Source organism: Anas platyrhynchos, chromosome 1 (assembly GCF_047663525.1).
Source record: "Anas platyrhynchos isolate ZD024472 breed Pekin duck chromosome 1, IASCAAS_PekinDuck_T2T, whole genome shotgun sequence".
NCBI classification, from domain to species: Eukaryota; Metazoa; Chordata; class Aves; order Anseriformes; family Anatidae; genus Anas; species Anas platyrhynchos.
Window position 1 is genome coordinate 10,205,565 of NC_092587.1, and position 26,448 is coordinate 10,232,012.

Below are 26,448 nucleotides of genomic sequence, written 5' to 3' on the forward strand. Positions count from 1 at the left end.
TGAGATGCAGCTGTAAGATAATACTACGCAGTCAAGCACATTTCTATCTTGATGTGTCTGGTACAAGAGAAAGATTTATTATGCCTTATCCATTTACTGCACATCTCAGCCAGAGTTGTAATTGGCTAGGATGGTTAAGATTTGATTTAAGGCAATGATTCTATCAGCTTGTTTTTTGCTAATAGGGCATAAGTGTTCCATACAGCATTATATCTTCCTGCATTATAGCCTGCCCTAGGTTAATTGTGTGCTGCAGTCTAATCTATTCCTGCCTTTACATCATTTGCTGTAAGAGAATATAGATTCATGTACTTGATCACTCCTCAATGTTACACAAGAGAAGAATGATATTTCTCAGGGGGTTACCCAAAATATCAACATTTTCAAATCAATAGCAATCGTTAAGAGGATTGTAGATTCCATTTTGGCTCACTAGGACATCTGATGGATTACAATGATCAAAGATAAATATCCTTTGGCATTGGCTATGGTCTCTTATTCTATTCTTGTTATAGTCTAATGCTGAAAAATCAAAGAATTAGATGACAAATGAACATTTGTGAAGTGAATAATTAGAATTATGGTTTATGGCCAATAGTAGTTAAATGGCTTCTTTTTTATTAGAAGTATGGTTTATGGCCAATACTAGTTAAATGACTTCATTTTTAAACATATAAGATGAATCATATTAGCAAAATGGAGTGTAATGAAAGTAATGAATGCCTAATTCTCTTATGGAAATGAACAATGTCAGTTTCAAACAGAATTCTAATTACATAATTGTGCATGAGGTCTTTTTCTTGCTTGTTTTTCTCAGCTTAGACCTGTGAACAGTTTTAGATTATATTCTTAACAGCTTTTGCTTTTTTTTCCTAAGAGACTAGATGGCATAGGAAGAGCTGTGTGGGGTGTTTCACCTCTAACATATTATGGAAGGGATTTGGATTGTCCCCAGGTTGGTAGCAGTCATATATTAATAATATTGTCTAGTCATTTTTTCAATTGGTTTCCTAGTTCATTTTTTTCTAGTGGGCCGTTGTGTGTAGGACAGAACTACCAACAAGACTGGCACCTTTGCTAGAAGCATGGAAATTCCTCTAAGCTGATAGCCAAGGCATGTTGGCGTGGACAAGATAGTATTAAGCTCAATGACCACCGCAACTAGTAACATCCTTTAACTTTCTGGCAAATAGGGAAGTAGAAATCTCCAGTTCTATTTAGTGCTGTATTTTTCAAATGCAGAATAAATAAATAAATAAATAGATAGATAAATAAATGAACTAGACACATTAGAGATTAGAATTTGCAGCTCACTCCTACATCCTCTGTTTCAAGAATCCCAAAGTGATTTCAAGTTAGAACTATAGCCTGCTTTGCAGGAGCATTGGTTTGTCCACAGTTTTACTGACATTAGTGTCTAAAAATGATGCCATGAACTAAGTCCAAAACTCTTTGTGTGATGAAAATTTCTTATTTGGTTTGTGACAAACTAATCATTTGCTCAGAATATTGTGTGTTCTGGCTTCCCATCTCCTAAGTAAAAAGTTGTCTGTAATTTTCCTAAGCTTCCCTCTAGCCCAAATATCCAGGTTTCCAAAGCAATGGGAAAAAAGCCCCATGGCAATACAACTGAGGGCAACACAGAAGTTCTCCCAGGTCCCTCAGTTTAGAGCTAGCCACAGAGCTTCAGATTCTCATGACTGCAATGGAGAAAAGAGCTCTTTACTATTATTCTGTTGTAAAGCTTATGAAACGTGGATAATTTGGAAGTGGATTCAGTCTATCTGATACATTAAAAAAAAACTCAGAGTGTTCTATAACATTTTAGGAGGTGGTGTTACCAATGCCAAAGGCAATACAAATGTTTTGGCTGCAACATGGATTTTGCTACATACACAACACACTATCACGTTTGCAAAAGCAATGCCCACATGTTAGTTTCCTCTACAATATTTTAGAGTCACTGACTTCCAGGTTTCATCCATCACAAGTTTTCATTTCAGTAGAAATATAATCTATACAAAGTGCTTACCTAACACATTCACCTGAGCTCCTTCCCACAGCCCTTCTTTCTGCACATTACCTTTAACAGTAAAAAGTTGATGTAACAATCTGAATAACATAGAGCATAGAACAACTTATTAATAGAGCATAGAACAACTTATTAAAGGAAGAGCTAGATTACTGGTGTCCCAAGAGAAAAGTGAGTGCACAGGTATTCAGAAAAAAAAATTAATGGCCTAAGAATTGCAAATTTTTGAGGAAGCCTTGAAGGTTGTTTATAAAAGCTTTGTAACAGTTCAGTGCTTTCCTTGACCACCCTTCATCAGGATTGCGGCTGCTGTGATGTTTCAGACTTTAAAAGAATGTGGGAGTGCTTATTATTTCCACTTTTTTGTTCTTCCAACAAAAGCTATAATATAAAAAGTCCACATGGCTGTGAGTGAATGGAAACATTAGGCCTTATATGGTTCTAAGAAGAAGCAACATTTAAAGCTGCTTATCTTCAGACAATGATAATTTCAGCAAAAAAAAATAAAGGATGTCTCTTTTTAAAGGAGGTCCTCTGCTAGGAGGTCTCTTGCAACTCCCATTTTAATTCTTCTCATAGAAGACAAACTTTCAAAGTCTTTCTGCTGTTAAGGAAAAGAGGCAGACAACAGTAGCAAGGCTACTATGAGTTGGAGGACGAAAGGGGTCCAAAGGGAGAGCTAGAGAAAAAACAAACAAACAAACAAACAAACAAAAACAGTCAAAGTTAACGTGGAATAGTGCACTTCTAATAATGTCTTTACCAAGCATCACTGATCAACCACTTTTTCAACCTCTGTGAAATACTCTTCGCAAGGGACTGTTGATTGTACACAGCAAAACAGACAAACAATTTTAAGGCAGATTGTTTAAAAAGAAATGAATAACACATTTTAAAGGACCACACTATGACACTGTGGGGAATGTTCCAAGGGAACAATGGGCTTTTGACATTCAGGGAACACAACTTTGGCCCTCACAGAGTGTTAAGTGGAAGCAAGAATAACCCATATGCTTCTAGTTGCAATATTTTGTTTTTAAGCCTGACCAGGTTTCCATTGTTAGGCTATGAAACAAACCACTCTATTAAGATGGGACTTTTCTAGTTACTGGGCTGACATTTAAGCCAGGTCTGCAACGCAGACAATTTTTTATTAATTCCTTCAATATGCAGGGTTATAAGTGCCTATTAATATTAAGATATTATAATATTCTGTAGGTATTCTTTCAAGTTGGAAATATAATTGGAAGAAATTATAATTCTCTTTTTAGAGAATTTTAAGTGGCCAAAGAGAATTCAGTTACTAGCTATTATTAACTTATTGCTTAACGTGTCCTTCAAAGTCATATGTGGCTGAGCAGTCATTGAATAAACAGTTGAGATTTTTAGAACAAGAGTTTTTTATTCTTTAGAATTGGAAGCCTGTGCTGCTTTTTTTATAAAGTTTTCTGGGTCTCAGAATCTTTTGTACAATTTCTGAAGTTTTAATACATACATTCCATATACTATATTCTGAAACTCAATCTCTAAGCAGAAAAGAATTTAAGTGGTGATTATTTTTGCAGACCAAATTTAGAATGAAAGATCCTGAGAAGATGCACGCAATGTTTATAAATGACTGACATGAAGTTATTCAAATTACTGTACTGATAGAATTTAAAATAAAACAAAGCAAAATTCCAAATATTCAGATTTTTCATGCATTACATCAGAAAATAAAGCAAGAGGAGATACGGGACAGAAGGAATAGTCTTTTTATGTCAAAACTTCAAATTTATGGTCAAAATTTCAAATCAAACCTTGTAGTTACTGTCTATGTCTGCCCCAGTGCTGGGGCAGAAAGTATGGCTAGATCCCTTTTCCCGTAACTTAACATGGGCTCATTTTGATTCATTCATTGCACCCCATAACATGATTTATTGTCTCTTAGTGTGTGTATGATGTATTGTTATTTCATCAAGCTTTTGATGCAGCCCATCATTCAACATGTTCCAGGCAGCAGAAGCTTCAGTATATGCACAAGCATTGTTTACAGTGGTTCTGCATCATATTTAATGTAGCAGGTATATTGGTTATTCAGGTAAATCTGTTATCTAAGTTGCATTCATTTTTCTCCTTTCCTTTTCTCTCTTCATCAGAAAGTTAAAAATTGGCTTTGATACAGAGCATTAATTCAAGGGAACTGATTTGAGGACCACAAACGAAATCTGTCATCCCCCACCTGCAGCTTCATCAAATGTGAGGTGGTTTAATTTGCTAAGTTTCCTAGATATGTCAGGAACAGCTGTTACTCATTTACAGCATGTAAAGGGGCTTCAATCAATCCAGCATACACTCAGTGCTAACACCAAAGGCGAGAAAAGACTGAACTCGTGAGGTCCTTATTTATTAGTTTTAGGTTAATAAGTTTTTGAAAAATAATATCTGGCTGCTGTAGTTGGAAAGGTTGGCAGGATTAGATATAAGTATGGTAAGGACTGTACAATAAATATTTGGTCGAGAAGGAAAGTCAACAACGATGTGCCTACTGAAAGATAAATGCTACAATGGTAAATGTCAAATATTGGGACAATACTAAGAAAGAGATTTAATATCAGATGTCTGTAGGAGGAAAGCCAGATAATGAAAGCATTGAGATTACGCAGAGGATTCTTCTTCACATTATAATTTAAGAGGGATGGAAAGAATCAATGTTAATACAAACAAAATTTAGAATCAGAAAGAACTGCAACTTTGTTCAGCAATATAAAAGTTTTTTTTTCAGTAATATAAAAGGTTTTTTTTCATCAGTCCTGACAGCTAAAAGGAAGACAATTGAAAGGGCCAGCTAAATCTGGCAAATCAGTTGATGGTTACAGGACTGGTGCCATAGGCTACTTACACCACTGGAGGGGCTTTGAGAAACCTGGTCTGCTGGGGGCTGATGAGGTCCACCTTTTAGAGAAGAGGAAGTGTTGAGGGATTTCTTGAAACAGCAAAAATCCCATGGCTTGCTGTAGCTGAGCAAACCAAGCTACCAGGGCAACTATGAGAAGTTCCCATGACAGTGTTCCCACATCGCCCAATTGAGGGATTCAGAAAAATATTGTTACCAGTAGCTGGCTTCAAGGACAAGGTCTATGTGACTGCTAATCACAAGGGGGTTGTTTTCTTGCAGGTGGGGTTGTTTTCTTGCAGTTGTTTGTCTGAGTGCTTTTGACCAATAATCTTGTGTGAAACACTGTCCACCCCTGTTAAGTTCTCTATAAAAGTTAGGCTATTCGGGCAATAAAATGGAGCATGATCTGACCCTACTGTGTGTCTGTCGTGCTTTCGGCCGTGCTTCCTGCAACATATGGCGCCCGAACAGGCTGAGACCTGAACAGGACCTGAACAGGACATCGCAGCGGGAGACCTGAACAGATATCGCACCGGAGCAGGACATCGCAGCACCGGAGCAGACATCGCAGCCGGGCACGGACATCGCAGCGGCGCCGGGGCAAACATCGCAGCGCAGCGGGACACCAGCGGCGCCGGCACATCCGAACGCAGGTAGACCAGGAGACCAGCGGCGTCGGGACCAGCGGCGCCGGGACCAGCGGCGCCGCGATCTCGCCGCGCCGTCGGGACTTCGGAGCGCCCATCCGACCGGCGCTTCAGCAGACCGGACACCGGCCCGGAAACACGGTACACAGGCCTCACGGTGAGACGCGGTACTCCCGCTGAGAGACGCGTGAAAACGGTGGGAAACGGGGTTATTGCGGCGGGACGTGGAATTGCGGAGGGCCGCGGGAAATAGAGTTGCGGCGGGACGTGGAATTGCGGAGGGCCGCGGGAAATAGAGTTGCGGCGGGACGTGGAATTGCGGAGGGCCGCGGGAAATAGAGTTGCGGCGGGACGTGGAATTGCGGAGGGCCGCGGGAAATAGAGTCGCGGCGAGACGTGGAATTGCGGAGGGCCGCGGGAAATAGAGTTGCGGCGGGACGTGGAATTGCGGAGGGCCGCGGGAAATAGAGTTGCGGCGGGACGTGGAATTGCGGAGGGCCGCGGGAAAAAGAGTTGCGGCGAGACGTGGAATTGCGGAGGGCCGCGGGAAAAAGAGTCGCGGCGGGACGTGGAATTGCGGAGGGCCGCGGGAAAAAGAGTTGCGGCGAGACGTGGAATTGCGGAGGGCCGCGGGAAAAAGAGTCGCGGCGGGACGTGGAATTGCGGAGGGCCGCGGGTAAACGGAGTTGCGGCGAGACGTGGAATTGCGGAGGGCCGCGGGAAAAAGAGTTGCGGCGAGACGTGGAATTGCGGAGGGCCGCGGGAAAAAGAGTCGCGGCGGGACGTGGAATTGCGGAGGGCCGCGGGTAAACGGAGTTGCGGCGAGACGTGGAATTGCGGAGGGCCGCGGGAAAAAGAGTTGCGGCGAGACGTGGAATTGCGGAGGGCCGCGGGAAAAAGAGTTGCGGCGGGACGTGGAATTGCGGAGGGCCGCGGGAAATAGAGTTGCGGCGAGACGTGGAATTGCGGAGGGCCGCGGGTAAACGGAGTCGCGGCGGGACGTGGAATTGCGGAGGGCCGCGGGAAATTGACGTGATCACGGTGTGATGCGGGACATCCGAGATCGAGTTGCTACGGGAGACCAGAGACATCAGTGGACAACGGCAGCCGACCCTCACCGTGTGGCGAGTCGGCACAGAGCAGAGGGGCGGACATCAGGACCCTGCAGCCTGTCTGACGTAACCATGGAGGCAGCGGCGGCTGTGCTGCTTCTCTCTGGCATTCTTTTTATAAGAGGTTTATCTTGCAATGCAAAAAAGACTATTCGTCCCCAGATCGGTGTTATAACTATGTTTCTGGATAACATTCCGTGGGGTTGCCTCATTCTACGGACTATTAATGACGATTTAGCTCTATTGCAGGGCAGGAGTGCAGAGACGCAGCTTACACTGCCAAATGCCCACCGGCAGGCTCGTTCACAAACAGCTTCTAGGATTGCAGCTGGCACTGCCTGCAGCCATATAGCAGACGTTACACTCTCTTTCCTAACTAGTAATCATGTGTCTCATCCATTTGTGGTGAATGGTCAGTGGCAAAAAGAAAAGGGGGAGAGTAAGGGGCGGCAAAGACAGAAACGGTACCAGGAGGATGCCACTGACACTGACAGCACGGGTAATAGGAGTAGTATAAGTGACATAGGTGCAGGGCGGCGGCAGGCACTGCCGCGCTGTGGGGCATTCTGCCTGCTGCTCGCCCTCACCTGCCTGTGCACTGCTGCCGACAGTGCTAGAGCAAAATGTGAAGACTGCTCAGACGGCAGTGATGAGAGTGCTTGTGTGAAGAAGATGTGTGTTGAATCTGACTTTGTGTGCAACAGTGGTCAGTGTGTGCCAAACAGATGGCAGTGTGATGGGGATCCGGACTGTGAAAATGGGTCTGATGAGATTGCTGATCTGTGTTATACGAGAACATGCCAGGTAAATGAAATCAGCTGTGGTCCTCAGTCAACCCAGTGTATCCTGGTGTCCTGGAAATGTGATGGTGAAAAAGACTGTAACAGAGATCCTGATTGCAAGGATGGAAGTGATGAAATCAACTGCCCTTCTCAGACCTGCAGGCCAGACCAGTTCAGATGTGAAGATGGGAACTGTGTCCACAGAAGAAGGCAGTGCAGTGGTGTGAGAGACTGTCTGGATGGCACTGATGAAGCAAACTGTAACGATGTTATTCAGTGCTCAGGACCTGGCAAATTCAAGTGCAGAAGTGGAGAATGCATAGATATCAACAAAGTGTGTAACCAGCAGAGAGACTGCAAGGACTGGGGTGATGAGCCCCTGAAGGAATGCAACATACATGAATGTGACTGTCCAGCTGGGTTTGAGTTTGTAGACAAGAGAAACTGTGGAGATATTGATGAATGTCAAAGCCCTGGTATCTGTAGTCAAATCTGTATCAACCTGAAAGGTGGCTACAAATGTGAACGTAGCCATGGCTATCAGATGAATCCTGCTACAGGAACCGGGAAAGGGCCATACTGGTACAAAAACACAAATAACACCTGTGATTACAATGACGCTGCTAAGCAGGGTTTAGGGGTTTGTAGCATGGAGACAAGGGGTAACAACTACAGTGTTTGGAACAATTGTGCAGCTTTGGCCTTACCTCCTGATGTGCTTCTGATTTGTGGGGATGGGGCCTGGCAAGGTATCCCTGCAAATGCTATCAGATGTCCATGTTACTTAGATAAACTCATTGTATTTGCTCCTAGCTTGTTACAGTTGCGTGAGATCACCAGACATAAATGGGCATTGCTTGCATCGGATTGCAATGATAATGTTGAATTGTGTGGGGTTGCAGCTAGAGCGGCATTAGCAATTTCAGTGCCTGGAGTGGCATCTGCGGCCACATGTAACAACTTAGAAAAATTGGAATGCTGGGCCGAGAGGCAAGCCTATGCCATGACAGAGATACTTGAGGAGATGTTACCAGATCAAAATAGTCTGCGACATCTGCTTTTACAGGATCAAGCTGCTATTGACATCTTGCTTTTGGCTCAAAGGAATGGGTGTGAGGACTTTAAGGGAATGTACTGTTTAAACCTTTCTGATCATAATGAGTCAATTCACAAATCCATTACTTTCCTGAAAGAGCATATGAGAAAGATTCAGTATGGTATCAATCCTTTCAATCAATGGTTCACTGACTTGTTTGAAACAAGGTGTAGATGGTTGCTGGGTTTAGTCACAAGGGGATTAAGGATTTGGGTTATGGTGATGGTAATCATCGTTGTGTGTTGTAAGTATAGCTAAAGAGTCACTTGTAAAACTGCTGTGTCGGGCTTGGTTTGCTCAAAAGAAGAAGGGGGAATTGTTGAGGGATTTCTTGAAACAGCAAAAATCCCATGGCTTGCTGTAGCTGAGCAAACCAAGCTACCAGGGCAACTATGAGAAGTTCCCATGACAGTGTTCCCACATCGCCCAATTGAGGGATTCAGAAAAATATTGTTACCAGTAGCTGGCTTCAAGGACAAGGTCTATGTGACTGCTAATCACAAGGGGGTTGTTTTCTTGCAGGTGGGGTTGTTTTCTTGCAGTTGTTTGTCTGAGTGCTTTTGACCAATAATCTTGTGTGAAACACTGTCCACCCCTGTTAAGTTCTCTATAAAAGTTAGGCTATTCGGGCAATAAAATGGAGCATGATCTGACCCTACTGTGTGTCTGTCGTGCTTTCGGCCGTGCTTCCTGCAACAAGGAAGAACATCTTGGGTCATAGGCTTGCCAAGCTGGTGAAGAGGGCTTTAAACTAGGGCTGTTGGGGGCGGGGAACATCAATCCATCCTGCTCCTCCTAGTCTGATACCGGTGTCAGTGATAGATGTCCAGAACCTGGAGAAAGGTGCTGGCACATGAAGAGCAGCACAAAGGAATTCCAGCCAGTTAGCCAGCCTCACTGGGGACCCAACTTAAATGTCTCTATGTTAATGCATGTAGATTGGGGAATAAACAAAAGGAGCTAAGAGATGCCTGCATGCCTGCAGGGTTATGACCTCATTGGCGTAACAGAGACATGGTGGGATGGCTCCCATGACTGGAGCATTGGAATGGAAGCATACAGGCTCTTTAGGAAGGACAGGCAGGGGAAACAAGGAGTGGACATTGCCCTCTGTGTCAATGAGCAGCTGAAGGGCATGGAACTTTGCCTGAGGATGGATGAGGTGCTGGCAGAGAGCTGGTGGGTCAGGATTAGAGGTTGGGCAGGAACAGATGACATTATAGTGGTGGTCTACTACAGTATATACATTACTATAGTGGTAGACCACCACTATAATGTCAGGAAGACCAGCATATGATCAGGAAGATCAAGCATATGAGGCCTTCAATAGACAGACAGAAGCAGCTTCATGTTCACAAGCCCTGGTCCTCATCGAGGACTTCAACCAGACTGATATCTGTTGGAGTGACAGCACAGCAGGACGTAGGCAATCAATGAGATTCCTGGAATGAATTGGTGATAACTTCTTTCTCCAAGTGATAGAGGAACCAACAAAGAGAGGGGCTGTGCTGGATCTCATTCTCTCCAACAGGTGGGGAATGTGAAGCTCAAGGGCAGCCTTGGTGAAGTCATCATGAAATGGTGCGATTTTGGATTCAGGGGGCGGTAAGGGGCACAGCAAGCTTGCTACCCTGGCCTTTGGGAGAGCAAAGGGATCTTCAGGGATCTGCTTGGTAGAGTACCATGGGATGATGCCCTGGAGTGAAGAGGGACCCAAAAAGCTGGTTAACATTCAAAGATCACCTCCTCCAGCCTTAGAAGCGATGCACCCTGACAAAGAGGAAATCAGGCAAAAGTGCCAGGAGGCCTGCATGGATGAACAAGGAGCTCCTGTCCAAACTCACACAGAAAAAGAAGGCCTACAGAGAGTGGAAGATTCTATGATAAAATTGTTAGTGAGCTTTAATACAGAATCACACAGAATCACAGAATTTCTAGGTTGGAAGAGACCTCAAGATCATCGAGTCCAACCTCTAACCTAACACTAACAGTCCCCACTAAACCACATCCCTAAGCTCTACATCTAAACGTCTTTTGAAGACTTCCAGGGATGGTGACTCCACCACCTCCCTGGGCAGCCCGTTCCAGTGCCTAACAACCCTTTCAGTAAAGAAATTCTTCCTAACATCTAACCTAAAACTCCCCTGGCGTAACTTTAGCCCATTCCCCCTCGTCCTGTCACCAGGCACATGGGAGAACAGGCCAACCCCCACTTCACTACAGCCTCCTTTAATGTACTTATACAGAGCAATAAGGTCACCCCTGAGCCTCCTCTTCTCTAGGCTGAACAAGCCCAGCTCCTTCAGCCGCTCCTCATAGGACTTGCTCTCCAGGCCCCTCACCAGCTTCGTCGCCCTTCTTTGGACCCGCTCAAGCACCTTGATGTCCTTCTTGTAGCGAGGGGCCCAAAACTGAACACAGTACTCGAGGTGCGGCCTCACCAGAGCCGAGTACAGGGGGACGATCACCTCCCTAGCCCTGCTGGTCACAGTGTTTCTGATACAAGCCAGGATGCCGTTGGCCTTCTTGGCCACCTGAGCACACTGCCGGCTCATATTCAGCCGACTGTCCACCATCACTCCCAGGTCCTTCTCTGCCTGGCAGCTCTCCAACCATTCCTCTCCCAGCCTGTAGTTCTGCTTGGAATACCAAGTAATGTCTCTGACATGGACCTGAAGGATGAATAACAAGCAATGAACCTCGTGAAAATTTTACTGTTTTTTGTGGGGGGGAAAGTTTCAATACAATTCTCTTTATTTCTATGAATACTTCCATTTTCAATAGAAAACATCAACTTGGGAGCTGCATGATTGGACAAACCAGAAAGGTTAGACATTTTGTGTGCATGTGTGTGTCTGAGATCTTATTGAGCTGCAGGTTAAAATAGAAGCTTGTCTAAGTCAGCCATGATCTAATTATGATCTGACAGTTGGATGCAGGGCACTTCCATTATCCAAAAAAAAAGAGCCATATGTATCTGGCTGGATGCTTGTAAGTAGGTAATAGATTATTTACACAGGTGATTGCAGTGGTCAGGGCATCAAAGGCTAATCATAACAGGATGACTGTGTGCCAACAAAATGCTAACAAGAAGCTGTTCTCATAAGCAGTAATCTGACTTGCAGCGGTCATGGAGAGGGCAACACATAACAGCACATGCAGGTGGGACACATCCAAGTCTGACCTAGTAGGTTATTTGGCTGAATGCATGAATTTAGGATATGATAACTTTGGTAAAGTTGGGCCATCAGTGTGTGCTAGATATCTGGATAAAATAATTGACCAATTTAGAAACATCTAATATTGTGGGTTTTTTTGTTTGGTTGGTTGTTTTGTTTTTTTTTTTATGTATTCTGCCAGTGATGGAAGGTAATAATTAAGTAGGGATATCATTAAATGTATGTAGAAGAGCAGACATGACGTTTCAACCATAAACTGATGCGGAAAGATTTAAACTAAAATGTTTGAAGGAGTGAAAGAGTTATTACTTGTTTGGAATGCTAGGAGAGACAGAGCATAGAAAGCTAGAAAAATACTAGTGGATGGATAATGAACTTTTCCATAGTCCCGTGGTATTTGCAGACTAAGCACTTTTTCCAGGTCACCCTCAGAAAGTATAGTCATGTTTCTGACTATCTTCTACTTCTAACAAAAGAAGTATGAATAAAATATATAAACACGTTTTCACCAATTCTGAGGCAGTTAAGTCTTTTTCATTCTAGTCTGAGAGATTCTCTGCCCATTGATTTAGGGGAAATAAGTCCTTCCTGTGGTGTATTTCAGTCATCATAACTGTTGACATTACTCTGGATTAACTCCAAGACTGCCCAGTTCACATGCTACAATATCTGATGATAGTCTGGCTTTCTGCAGTAGCTTTTAAGTGTGTGTTTCTGTTTTTTGTTGTTGTTGTTTTTTGTTTGTTTTGTTTGTTTTTGTTTGTTTGTTTGTTTTTCTTTAGTCTATCTTTAAAGACCATTTCCTTTTTTTTTTTTTTTTTACCTACAGATTTATTCCGAAGCACCTTCAAACGTCTGCTTTACTTAGACTCTTATCCACAGACTTTCAAGGAATGGAGTCTTTGGTTAAGAGGAGTTCGAAATAACAATACACTCTTATAAATAAACCTTCAGTTAATCATCTGTTTTCAGTCATATGAGCAGGAGAAGCTGGAGAATAAAGTGCACTTTAGACCTGGAATTTTCATATCTCAAAGGCCCACTTCATCCTGCAATGTTTTATAGCTAAAATGAAAGGGCTTGTTGAACTTAAGTTTTAACCTTTGGATGAGAATCGGAGTCATTTCCTCAGAATTCTGGAGACAATAAGCTTATTATTTCCTTTGAGAATAAAACATTTTAGAAACTTTGTTGTTTGAAAATTTATATTAAGGAAAGTTAGCAGTAACAAAGTTGTCCTAGAGAGGAGTTTCACAACACTGCACAACTTCTACACAGATTTTAACTTCCCAAATCCAATACATCAAAAACAATTCATAAGAAAAATAGTCTTGTGCCTCAGAGCTTTCAATATGACTTACGGCAGGGTTCATTTCTGGGAGGACAGATTTTGGCAGTGTAAATTAGGGCTGTTCACATTAAATTGTGGTACGGGTTAGTCCTGTTTCCATAGCTCCTGTAACTGTGGAAAGATAAGCCCTTCTTTTTATTCTGTTTTATTTTCATGCATAATAGAGAATCACACCTGCTCCTTTCAACTCAAGGTATTTTTACTTGAAGGGTGTCCACAACTGTGTACTTCTGAGTATGTCTGTGTACGTCTGAGCTGATATAGGGGCCTCATATTAATGCTTTGTAATGCTTTGTTCACCATTGACAATCCTCTCTCAAAGTCAGATAACATATATATTTTTTATTATTATTTTTTTTTACTTTTCAGAGCTCAGGGCTTAATATACATGCAACCAGACAGCCTACCATAAAGACTAGGTCTGGAAAAAAATTTTAAAAGTGTCTGTCCAGGTACTGAAAGCTTTGTGCAGGTATGCCACAGTAAACTGCTAAATAAAAGACAGGTTGTTTATTACTATTTTTATTTTTATTTTTGTTTTTATTTTTATTTGTTTGTTTTCTTGTTTTCCTAAACTTGCTTTCACAGCAAATAGGAAAATATAACAGAATAGGTCAAGTACTGTGTGTTCTCCTTCTGCATACACTAGTTAGTTTTTTTCCTGATTTCATTTGTGGTCAATGCAATAATTGTATGAGTCAATTAGACCTGTTTTGGGAAGGTATAGTAGACAAGAATAATTTCTCTGTATTATGTGTCACATGCTTTTGCTGTATTGTCCCATTACCAAAGCAGATACGGCAATACTTATCTCCTTTGCAGGAACATTTTGAGATAAGACCAATTAATATTGTGAAAGTATCTTAAATTTACAGAACAAATCTTCTCTTTCATAATGTTATTATTCTCTAAAAGCCTTCTATTCCTTAGATAGCAAGTTGTCTTCTTAACTTTGCCAGTTGTGTCCTTCTATTCTTTACTCTTACCACCATGAATACACATCACACAGACATTAGCATTAGGCTAGTGGGTTGACTTGATGATATCTTTAGAGTTTTTTCCAAATTAAATGATCTTATTCTTCTAAAAACCTCACTGGTAGGCAGAAACAATTATCATTTTTAAGTGCTAAAATCTGTCAGTGTGCATATGGTGGGATCAGTAGATAACTCAGGTTGGAAGAGGGTCACAGTGTCTAGCCCCTGTGTTTGGATGCTGAATGCAACCTTGGCCCTCAAGAGGTCCAGCCTGGTTGTGGAGCTCAGGGCAGTGCAGAGCCACACCACTGAGTGCACCCTGTCCATTTAGCTATGGGGAAGGGCCCTGACAGACTGCAGGGCCATCAGGGTCCACCCCAGACTAGGGAGCTGCCCTGAACTGAGGCCCTCAGCCCGCAACTAAGCTACAGTCCTGTTGCATGGCACCTGTCTCTGTGATCAAATATAGGCCATATATTAATGCCCTGCCTGTGAGCTAATGTCCCAGCCTGGCTTTGTGGAGGTGCTCCATGCTTTGTGTGCTGTGGCTGTCCCAGCCTGCCCTGCTTCTTGGGTGGAAAGGACAGGCCATGGCTGACAAGCCCTGGCTGTGGAGACCCTGCTCTCCCCAGCCCTTCAAAGCAGGGCCAGCTGTGAAAAAGCAACTGATTGCTCTAGACTTAACCTACAGAGGTCTTGAAAACCTCCAAGGATGGAGACTGCACAACATCTCTGGGCAGCCTGTGCAACTGCTCCAATGTCTTCACCTGGAAAAAGTTTCTGAATCACTGTTACTACAACTTATGCCTGTTGTGAAGATAGCAGTTATGTCTTAATGCTAACCGACCTATAGGTACAGGCTGGTTGAAGCCATTTCTTGTCCAAGCTGAAAAAAACCTGTCCCTCACAGGACAGATGCTCCAGCCATCTCAGTGTTCCTGTGCTATCCTTGCTCCAGTTTGTCAATGTCTTTCTTAACTGGGGAGGTCCCAAACTGGATGCAGTATCTAGGTGTGGTCCAACTAGAGGCGAATAATCACTTTCTGTGATCTATAGCCATGCTGCTTTTCAAACAGCACAACATGCTGTTGGCCTTCTCTGCTGCCAGGGCTCACTAATGGTTCCTGTGCAGTTTGCTATCTGCCAAGACTCCCACGGTCTTCTCCACAGAGCTGCTCCCAGCAGTTCCTAGCAGTTTCCAGGCTGAGTCACTCCAAAAAGTTCTTCTTTCCCATGTGCGTCTTCAGATCCCTCTGGATGGCACCACTGTTCTCAAGTGTACCTACTGGTGTATTCTCTCCCCTCCCTCCCAATTTAGCATCACCTGAAAACTTGTTGAGAGTACTCCATTGCCTCCTCCAGGTTGTTGATAATGTCAAACACGGCTCTTCCCAGGCTAGCCCCTTCTGGTACTCCACTTCTTTACCAGCATCCAGGTAAAGAAGGACTCGTTAGAAACTATAATAATCAAATTATTATAGAACAATAATCTAAACAATTTTTACTTACTCATCCAGATGTTAATATCTTACTCTGAAAGTTAGTATACTGGTGTCAAAAGCCTTGCTAAAGTCTAGCTTAATGACATGCACTGCCATCCCATCATCCACAGATCTGGTCATTTCATTGTAGAAGTCAATCAGGTTGGTCATACTTGATTAACTTTTGGTAAATTCATGCTGACTTTTCTTTATCACTTGTGTTCTCATGTGCCCAGAAACATGGGCCAAGAGAACTCACTCCATGAGTACTACACAGGTACTCTCAGCTGCTCTCAGCCCTCTAGCCTTGTAGTCACTGCAACCTATTGAGTTAAAGTCTGCAACTTGCCACCTCTGTTCAAATCCATCTAGGAAGAAACAAGCAACCCTTTTTATTCCATACTTTTAGGTTTGCAAAATTATTCTTTAGCCAATTAAAAATGGCAGATCCCTGAATCATAATCCTGGTCTTCTTCTGTTTGACATTCAAATTCTTAAATACAAACGTGAAAGTAGAAAACCCTCCAACTCAGAGGTCGTTAGAGTCAAGTGTTCTGAGACCCTGTTCAGAATGTCAAAATTCATTATTAAATTTTGTACTTGTACAAAATTTATACTTTGCAATTTGTACTTTATGCACAGGCATGCAGAAATAGATATTTGAAGACCTGAGGAAGGATTTTAGTTATAAAGGATCATACAAAGACCTTGTGAAATCTTCCAGCATTTCACATAGTAAGAAGCTAGAAATAGTAATTTGAAAATCTGGAAGAAAAAAAAAAAAAAGCCCTCCCACAATCTCTCATTATCTTTTGATATTCACTGGGAAAAGAAAAGCTTTGTCAAACCTAATGTGTTGGCTCTGTATTACTTGTAGAAAAATACAATCCCCCACAACAAGAAGTGTGTGTTGCTGTTTAACAGAAGAATCTCTAAGAGTTCATTGCCTAGTCCAGCTTTCATTGAAGTCCCTGAGGAAATTCCTATTAGTAAGCAGGATCATTCATTCATTCTTTTTTTTTCCTTTTTTTTTTTTTTTTAACAGATTAGTGGGTGTTTACAAGAAGACCTTTTAGGCACCAATTAATCTGTATTCATATAGAAAATGCAGAGCTTAAAAATCTCTGACATTTTCTCCTATTGGTAATTCAGAATTTTGCCTTGGAAAGCAACAGGACTGACAGCATCCTCCATCTTTTTTGGATATTAAACTTAGTGTTTATTTGTTTAAAATGTGTTTTTACTCATAGAATTCTGAACATGATATGAGTATAAACTCTATAAAATGCATTGCTAATATTGTACACAGACTATTCCAGAGCTTTTACTCCTGCTCACAGCTTTGCTGAGAACCCTCAAAAAGAAATTTAGCAAGACTGTTCAGCTTCACAGTTACAGTTCCAGATCATGTGGGCAGAAGAGAAACAGTCAAGAATCATATGAGTTATATACTGCAGCTACTTCTCAGGAAATGTTGAGTAGCAACAGAGGCAGACAAAGAAGAAATTCACAAAATAAAAGTAGTCAAAACTCAACTGCTGCAGCTACATGACCTACAAAAAGGACACAGATTTTTCTTTCCTAGCTCCTTGCCCATTCATACAGTTGCTTGCCTACAGACTGCCTACTCTATGCAGAAGAGTATGCCAGCATTGCTAGGAACAATGTGTTTTGTATACTCCAGAGGATGTGTCCTAGTTTCTTGTAAGGCTGGATTTGCAAGATCGTTGTCTGCATGATACATGGGTTTGGTGTTGAGATCAGCCCAGACGCCATCTTTAAGACAGTAGAGAAAAACACCATTCACCTTTCTGTAGCCCGGAGGCTCAAGGGAAAATAAACTGTTGAGCAACATTCCTCTTACTGTAGTAAAAAAAAAAAAATCAAAAATAGGAAAGAGGCAGAAATCTTCCTTTCATACAACACCTACAACCAATGGGCAATGTTTATTATTTAAAACAAAACCACAAACAACCCACCTATGTCAAAGAACTTTCTTCCCAGAAGATGAGAAATAATTACTTAGACTGGGTGAGGGAGCAGAAAAACTTTATGAGTGCCTTCTATTCCTGTCTTTTATCTGTGTTTAGTAAATCTAATCTTACTCACTGATCCTCATGTGCAGGTTATTGAACTGAGAACCTTCTCATCTATAATGTATCGGTACGCTGTTCCTTTCTGTTTGATATAGATTTTTAAAGCAAATGCAAAAGTAACAGTTGTAGGGAGTATTGTTAACTACTGCTAAACTTAGCCTGCTTTTGAAAGAGGCAGAACTCCAACGCAGAATGCGGTGGCTCATCATATGAATCTTAACAATCTAGGTAAGAGGTAAAGGAAAAATGATATTGGGATAAAGAAAACCTCATTAAATGAGAGTAGAAAGGACTTACAACTAGTAGCTTTATGATGGAAGGACTGTTATATGAGAGGACAATATAAGAGCATTATTAAATTAAATAATTAATTAATTAATATTAAATATTAAGAGGCTTATTTAGCATAATAAAGACTGAGAGGAATTTTCATTGTTTTCTAAAAAATACATAGGCCTAGTGAGGGCAGTGAGAAAAGGAGAGCAAATATCAAAGGAGTAGCTGTATACATTCTAACCAATTCCAATACAGGACTAAACATATACCAAGAATACTTTAAGAATAAAAATTCTTATAGTTATAATGGCAAAGTCCTGAAAACATCAAAGAAACTAAAAAAAATCAAGTCTTAATAAGATAGAGCTTGTGGATGGTTTGAAACTTAGGAACCTTAGGAGGACTATATGATCCAAAATATTCCTTTAGTCCCTCTTGGTATGACCCACAGAGTTCTAGGGGCAGAAAAAGTTTGACATACAAATTACTAAAGGAGCCTGACACTGTAGGTCCCAGCTCCAAAGAATGAAACCTGAATGAAACCTTACCAACCATTTAATCTAAATTTTCATCAGTACAATTCCTCAGGAAATAAAAGATCTATTTCTGAGAACACCTGGAACACACTACTTAGGCAAATGAAGTAAAGCAAGGGGTAAGATTAAAAAATCCATTTAAGAGTTGCGGTATTTCCTTCCTCAGTACCCTGGAGTTGGGTCATTGTTAAAGATGCAGGAGCAACAGAGTTCCTAAGCAGCAATTTTGAGTATATAAGGGAAGATGTTTTTAAACAAAAGTTAATATTGTAGGCTACCTGAAGAATCCAGAATATCAAAACATATTGGAGTGTCCAATGTAAGTCACTTTTGACCTCCAAGTGCCTCAGAAACATCTGATATCTTTATGATTCTTAAACTTCAACGAGTTGTAAATTAAAAATCATGCTAGATCACCTGCAGATCATCTGTTTTTTTTTTTTCATTGACATCTGTTTTCTCTATCATGCATTAAAAATGTCACATGCAGCAGGCAGACAAGGAGGTAGTGTTTCCTCTTGAGCCAGGATATTCAGCTTGGGTGTTCGCACTCTGGCTTAATTTCCCAGTTCTACAGGTATCTTACATTTGAATGTCCAATGTCCTTAGCAGGGAGTCAACATCTTCAGGATGAATACCTAAATATTAATTAGGTCAGAGAAAGTGTGTATAACTACAACATAGTGCTTGGAACACCACTGTGGCAAGGGACACGCCTATTTTCTAACCAGTACTACAGCCTGAGACTGTGACTGACAGCAATAAGTAGAAATCCCTGACTATTCTTTTTCTTACACACAAGATAAAGGTAGCTCACACCACATCATTACATCTTTAGCAACCATCCCTGTACATTTTCTTAGCCTAGAGAAACTGTGAGGTAATTGGAATTAATTAAAGAGGGCTTACACTTTCGGTTAGCTCATAACTGGAAATATCTCACCTCTACAGCAGAGAGCAGAACCATAGGACAAGGAGAAACATAGAATCAGGACAGTGCACAACATGGTTCAGAAGATAGTATACCGTTTGTTCAAGTGCTTACACCATGTCACTTGTATTGTTACTACAGTCATTTATCCTGGTTAAAAGAAAAATGCAGAGAAAATTCCCCAGAGCTCATAGAACTTCTATGACAAACGTAGAACTACTTTAGATTTCCAACATTAAGAACTGTGTATGTCTCTGTAGGAATAAAATGATCCCCTAAAACTTAAAGTAGCTATTGATATACTTTATCTATATTAAAATTTATGTAATCTAAAACACTTTATCATTGGCATTAAAGGTGGTAGGTGCTTCTGACTTCAAGCTACAGACTTTGGTTGAAGCTGTCAGGCATTCTCATGGGTTTTCTTGCCCAGCACAAATCTTTTCAACCTGTATCTGTTAATTATTAGTATTTCTCACATAAGTGGAATAAAAACCAGGCTTAGTTCAAGCTTCAGAAGCCTCAGGCACTGTCTTTCATTTGCCAACTTCTAGCTATTACATATTAGAAATATATGAAGGGCTCTGGGAGACAGGTGCACTTGGACTTCACTCACATCTAATGCATCTTTACGGAGGGTGTTAAAGTTGAAGAGGTCAAACAATATGAAATGATAATGCTTTTTGTACTACATCACTTATACCAACAGTTCTCTTTTCTGTTGTGCTCTTAATTAATATGTTAGGATAAGATGGGCTCTCCTCAAACAGACACTACCAACTATATGCTAATAAAAGAAGAAAATATATGACGGCCTACTTGATATACATGAACCCTATTGCTTAGTGTTGCTAAGCAATACCCTAGGAATGTGGATATTCACCATTTCTCTCTTCTTTCTTTCTTTTTTTTTTTTTTTTTTTTTCCACTAAGGAGTTGCATTTGATTATGTAAGGGAAGAACTTAATTTCCATACCAGGTGGCCTCTGTCTGCTGCTTTCACAGCCTTAAGTAGAAAGTTCTCCAGGCAAAGGGGTTGCAACAAAGGAGAGATTTTTTGACTGTGCCCTTCCACTACAGTTTAAATAACATGAACGGAGGGATTTTTGAATGGACATCAGTGTCACAGGTGGCAGTTGTCTGATTTATTCCCTCTCAGAAGAATGTACTGGCATCTGCATGGATAGCAACACCTTGCCAGCTGGCCAGGAGGTGACATCAGCTGTCGTTTCAGACAGATGAATTGCACAGTGTGCACAGCTGCCGGCCAAAGCACAGACTTTCCAGGAGGAGGGGAGGGAAAAAGCATTTCAAACATTTCCAACAATAGTTTTTACTTAATATTTGTTCACAGAATTAACTTTACTGGACCAGGTTATCACCAAAATCAACTTTCTGACACTACAGAAGTTTCTTGGTTTGCGTACCATAAAGCACAGCAATTCACACAGGTACTTGCATTCTCTCTGATGTTGAGTGTAGTGTGTTTTTCTCAGAGTGGCCATAACACTGCACGGGCAATACGATTTTAATTAATCTCCTTTTTTTATAACTGTAGATCACTCAGCCAAAATAAATATCCTTACCTTTAGGCAGCTAAACTAAATCGCCATTTTTTAAAGCCTATTTAAATGTGCTGAGAACTCATAACTCTAATTGATAGTCATCCGCTCATGAAAGCATGTGACAAGGCCTCAGCTGGCTTTCGGGGACAAAGCTGTGTTACCACCATCAGAGCTCACACGAGTACCAGCTGAGGAGCTGGCAATGTTGATGTACTGGTTCTTAATGCATTCTTTAAAAGAGCCCCAAACAAGATTTGGGACTCCACTTTCTGATACTTTGAGGATCTTTGCAATTTAGTCATGAAGTGAGACCGAGTATTCCTAATTTATTTGTGGAAGGAAAATGCACATCCCAGTGTATAGGTAATATATATAGATTAGATATAGATATAGATATAGATGATATAGATATAGGAATGATACTTAGCTGAGGTTGAATCAAGCTGAATCACTCCGAAAGGATAGATATTGGGTGAAAGTATCACACCAGGTTTGTAAAGCAGCCAAGTTAGAACTATAAAAATGGCTTTCTGATAATGTGAGCAGTGGTAGCATTTTAAAAAAGCCTGGGAAATGTTAATATAATTGCATCTATTCACTGGTAGAATATACTTCTTTTTTTTCCAGAACTGAATTATCAGTGATTTTTTTTTCATGTTTATAGTCTTATTAATTATCTCCTCAGATTTCCAGTTCATTCTGCCCATAGAAACTATGTAATTTGGTGTAGTCTTTTACAATGCTGATCACATTGTTTGAATATAAGAAAAACTATCCCTGCTTTTATTTTAAAGAAAGACATGTCTGCAGATGTGAGTACTCATTGCTCATTCTCTTCACACCTTCACACCTCATGCCCTTTAGATCACGTATTTAATATATTCCACCCGAGTGAATTAAAAGCAGAATTAAAGACAGTGAATGGTTGTTTCTGGCTCATCTGGATATATCTGGCACTTCCTAAGTAAGGTACCTGGATTCCTGGATTCTCCAGAGACACGAGTATATTATTTTCCATCCTTTCTAATAATGGCTCCATATGGGTGATGCTCATAGGCATAAAACTAATGTAAGGGTTGGACAGCATTCCAAGTTGTATAGTTTACTCTGTGTTGTCTTTTTTTTTTTTTAGAAAATTTGGATCCTCTCTTTTTATGGTACAGAAGCAAAGGAGCTGCTGGATTTTGTCTCTGATGTCTTAGGTAAAAGAGGAAATGAAGCAATAGATTATTGTTACATCTTCATCAGTGAAGAGGAAATAGCCCTGACATACACATGGTGTGACTCAGAACGTATAAATTAGGTCTTCTGCAGTTATAGTGATTTAAGTTTTTTTCCCAATACTCATTCTTATTGTCCCTTTCTTGAGAAGGACAGTTCTTTGGGCAACTCAAATGGCCTGAGTTAGTATATCTTTGGCTTTGTCTGACTCATCACCAAAGATATTCATTGGAGTGGACTTTTCATTGAAAATGACCAGCATTCATGGAAATAATAAATGTGACTTTGCACTGAAAATTCAAGTGAGCTGGGGCAGTACTGTCTTAAATCAGCACAGTTAGATCTACAAGGTTGTACTACTCAAGCGCAGAGCTGAAATTCCCATAATACAACCACCTATTTATTACTCACCCCTATTAGAACTGGGATATGTTCAGTCTAATTGGAATTGTAGGGGCTACCTACAAAAAATAAAAATAAAAAAAAATAAAAAAGCTCTTCTATACATGTTAGTGTTCACTACTTTCAAAACTGTGTTTTCTCGCTTTAGTTAAATACATAAATCTGTGTTATGCTTCACAGATGGACACTAGCAACATGAATCTCTGACATTTTCCTCTTCATGTAAAATATGGATGTCAGGTTCCGTGATGCAAAGTAGCAAAACACAAAGTGCAGAAGCTATACCAATCTCATTGGGATTCCTGAAGGAATTTTACTCGTCCTAGCAAGTACACTTTAAACTGATTATGTAGCTGTCAATTACTTTGCTGTTCTGTGTACTGAGTTTACTTGAACTGTATTCTTTATTACAACTAAAATAAACCACTGCACTGAATTGTTTTTTCTCTGCTAAATAAATGAATATTGAATATGCATAAGTAATCTTAAGTACCGGATCTTTTTGCTCAGTTTTGTCAGTGACATGTCTGGTAAATGTCCACAGTTCAAAGTTGACAACAATGGTACACCTATAAATCTTTGAGGAGTGAGGATTGTGACTTTGTATAAGCCTGGCTTTATGAATTATGGGATGCAATACTCATTGTGTATACATTACATTTCTTCATGACAATACCAGTAGAAGATGCTGGTTGAAGAAAAAAGTTTATGAAGAAGATGATTTAAATAAATATCACAATAGTTCCAAGTCTTGTTTATTTAGCAAAAGTTTTGAATACATTGGAAATATCAAAACTACTCTTTTCCTTCCTTATCTAATTAGACAGCAAGTATTCTCAGACAGAGATTGACTTTTTGCAACACGGATGGAAGCACCAAGGCTAACTGGACACTCACAGACGATGAATCTTATCTATACAAATAGATTTCGTGGCCCCTTGTCTCCCTTTATGAAAGATTGTCACTCTAAAATGTAATCCCTCTAGTCATAATACCTGACTATATTCTACCCTCAACATTTGTTTCTCCCAGTTGATTGCAAAGAAAGCCTCAAGTGACCAGGTCACACACAGATACATACTATATAGGTGACACTAACATTAACTTTGTAGGCAATAATGAACTTTGTTGGGGCAGTCTTTCTCTGGAAGCCAGGTACATAAGTTTGTTTCGTGTTCTTGGTGTTTGTAACACCACTAATAAGGTAATGCAGTTTCTAGACCAGGTTGATTTAAATCAGTTCAAAAGTAGATCTCCAATGAGCTCATGTTTATAGTGTCTGATATATACATGTCTATGTATATATAAGCACACTGTGTCTCTGTATGTACTTGGTTAGCACTATTACTTGGTTAGCAAGAAACAGCTATCATTTCACAGTAGGATCATTTGTCAGTCTCACCCACTTCTTTGTCTTTGAACTTCAGTTCTTCCTTCTACTTCAACTCTGTTTTCCCTTTCACAACCACAGGTTCTCCAAAAAAGAAAATGTAACCTTACTAAAAAAAAAAATCAAACTAAGACCAAATATACACACACATTATGGTCAGTAAAGGAAGGACCAGATGAGGAATTTTAGAAGAGAGCCACTCGGATGATTTTTAAGCTAACCACAGATGTTTACACTTCAATACATAAAATGCTTTATTCTAGTTATAGTATTATATGAACTGGTCACTCTGAGTATGATCAGGTAGTGCCACTCTCAACAGTAGATTCATCTCAACAGCTGATATCTGCCAAATGACACAACTGTAATTGTAGGCAGTTTTAAATTAATGTTTTTAACTCAGTATCAGAGCTCTTTTTAATCTTTTTATATGCTCTCCCAGTTCCCCTCTGAGATTAGAATTGCTATTTTTCTGCCCATTTCTGGCATGCCAGCATGAGCAGAGATTACAGTTTGAACTATATAATTCCTGCCTTGGAGGAGATGCTCCTTGTTCTGTTACTTCTATGCCCTCTTGCCTCAGTTTTCACCATAAAGGATAACAAAGAACTGTAACACTCAGATTTTAAACCTAAGACTTCTTTCTGTAAGCACACTACTAATCAGAAAATTTCATATTCTATTTCACTCCCATCCCTTTTGGACATCCAACCACTATCTGACTGCAAATGAAGATATCTTAAATATAAAACTATATAGATAACCCCAATGTGGGAGGCACCTGAATGCTCTAGCTTCATGTATTTGTATCAGCCAACATACCTATTCAGCAGTGTCTGTATTTCAGAGTATGCTGAGAAGCTGAACACTAACACCTAGGCTCAGTACACAGAACACTCTTTTTCAGTGTTTCTCATACCTGGCACTGCTAGATCACACTCACCTTTCCAGTCTGCTACAGGTTGCTAGTCAGTAGGCCTTCCATGTTATCCTTTATTTAGTAGTCCAGTAGTTCAAATATTGGTTTTAGCAAACACCACACTGAAGTTTCTGGTGAACTTTTCATCTTCCCTTTTGAAGAAACAAACTTTTTTTTTTTTTTTTTTTTTTTTAAGGAATTTTAGATCCTGGCAAAGCATTATCAAAAAGTAGAAAATTTGCTATTAAGAAAATGTGTCCTTTATTTTTTTTCAAGCACTCTACTGTTTATTAGAATTCAGGTTTTTAATTAAACATTATATTAGGAAAATAGCAGCTGCAATTTATTCAGCAGGTTCATTTAGACCAAATTTACAACAACAACAACAATAAAGATAAATTTTCTTTAAGAATAATGAATTTAAGGCACAACTATCCTTTCAAACTGGCCTTATAAGTTAAGGACCTCTAATCCTGGATTTCATTAATCAAATAAAACCATTTCAGAAAGAGTAATTGCAATCATTCTGTATTACTAACTGTATTAATAAAGATGAAGGCTCAACTTATCTTCAAATGATCATCCCCAGTAGGCATCCTTGTTACAGTGTCTATAACAACCTTTTAAGACTTAGAAAGACATGATGCAAAGTGAGCATTTTTATTTTTTTTTGAAAGCATAAGCAGCAAGGCTTCCAGTCTCTCAGTTGTTCATCAACACTTTAACGTATCTTGGAGGTCTCTCCTATATCAAAACAATGCTAATGGTTCACCTACTGCAACCAGCATGGAAGTATGTGGTAAAATGAAGTAAACTAAAGAGACAAGTAAATCTTTTCTTGATGTGTGGTGGGTGTAAAGCTTCCAGTGAGCAGTATTTTTTCAGTGCCTGATCCAGAACTCCCTTGTGATGAGTCTTTTGACTCATTTTAGGGGCAGGTATCAAAATGAGTGATTTGTGTTTTCTTGATTTCATCCCTCCCTCTCACTGTTGCTGTGCTATTGCACTGTTGCACAGCAGTTTTTACTGTCTTAAATTTCAATTCCTACAACTACTGATGTCAGCAGTCTGATTTTCAGTAGAAAATATGAATGTATCATGCAGTGTTTATATATACATTCCATGAAGCTACATTAAAGTAAAATCTCTGTGCTACCTACAAATGTGTCAAGTTATGTATATCTATTCTTCTAGCACTAGCAGAATTAAATTAGCAGACAACTTCATGCTTCTCTCTGTTAACAGCTCAGACTTGTAATAAAATAGGAATTTGATACAATAGCATTATTATTTACATCTAACTTTTCTGGGGACTCTTACCTATTTTCTCCCAAACATCAGACCAATCCAAATTGAACCAACAGAATACTGCAATGGTCATTAACACCAAGCAATTCAAACAGTAGTGGACACTATCACCAAGCAGGAAGCATAGTCTGCTCTTATGCTTCTCCACTGACAGAAAATTTTGTCAAAATGGTGAGTGAGTGGGTCTTTTTATCAACAAAGACTATATTTCAAGATGCAAATGGTATAAATAACAAAACGATAATGAAATTCACTATCAAAGAATATCA

General features: G+C 40.2%; 1 long non-coding RNA gene across 1 annotated transcript; it reads left to right on the forward strand.

Moving 5' to 3' along the window:
- Window positions 1–21,187: 21,187 nt before the first annotated feature.
- Window positions 21,188–23,396, forward strand: LOC106015712 (uncharacterized). Its single transcript, XR_001187924.4, has 3 exons — window positions 21,188–21,302; window positions 22,072–22,141; window positions 22,743–23,396. It is a non-coding gene; the product is annotated as an uncharacterized lncRNA (long non-coding RNA).
- Window positions 23,397–26,448: the final 3,052 nt, after the last annotated feature.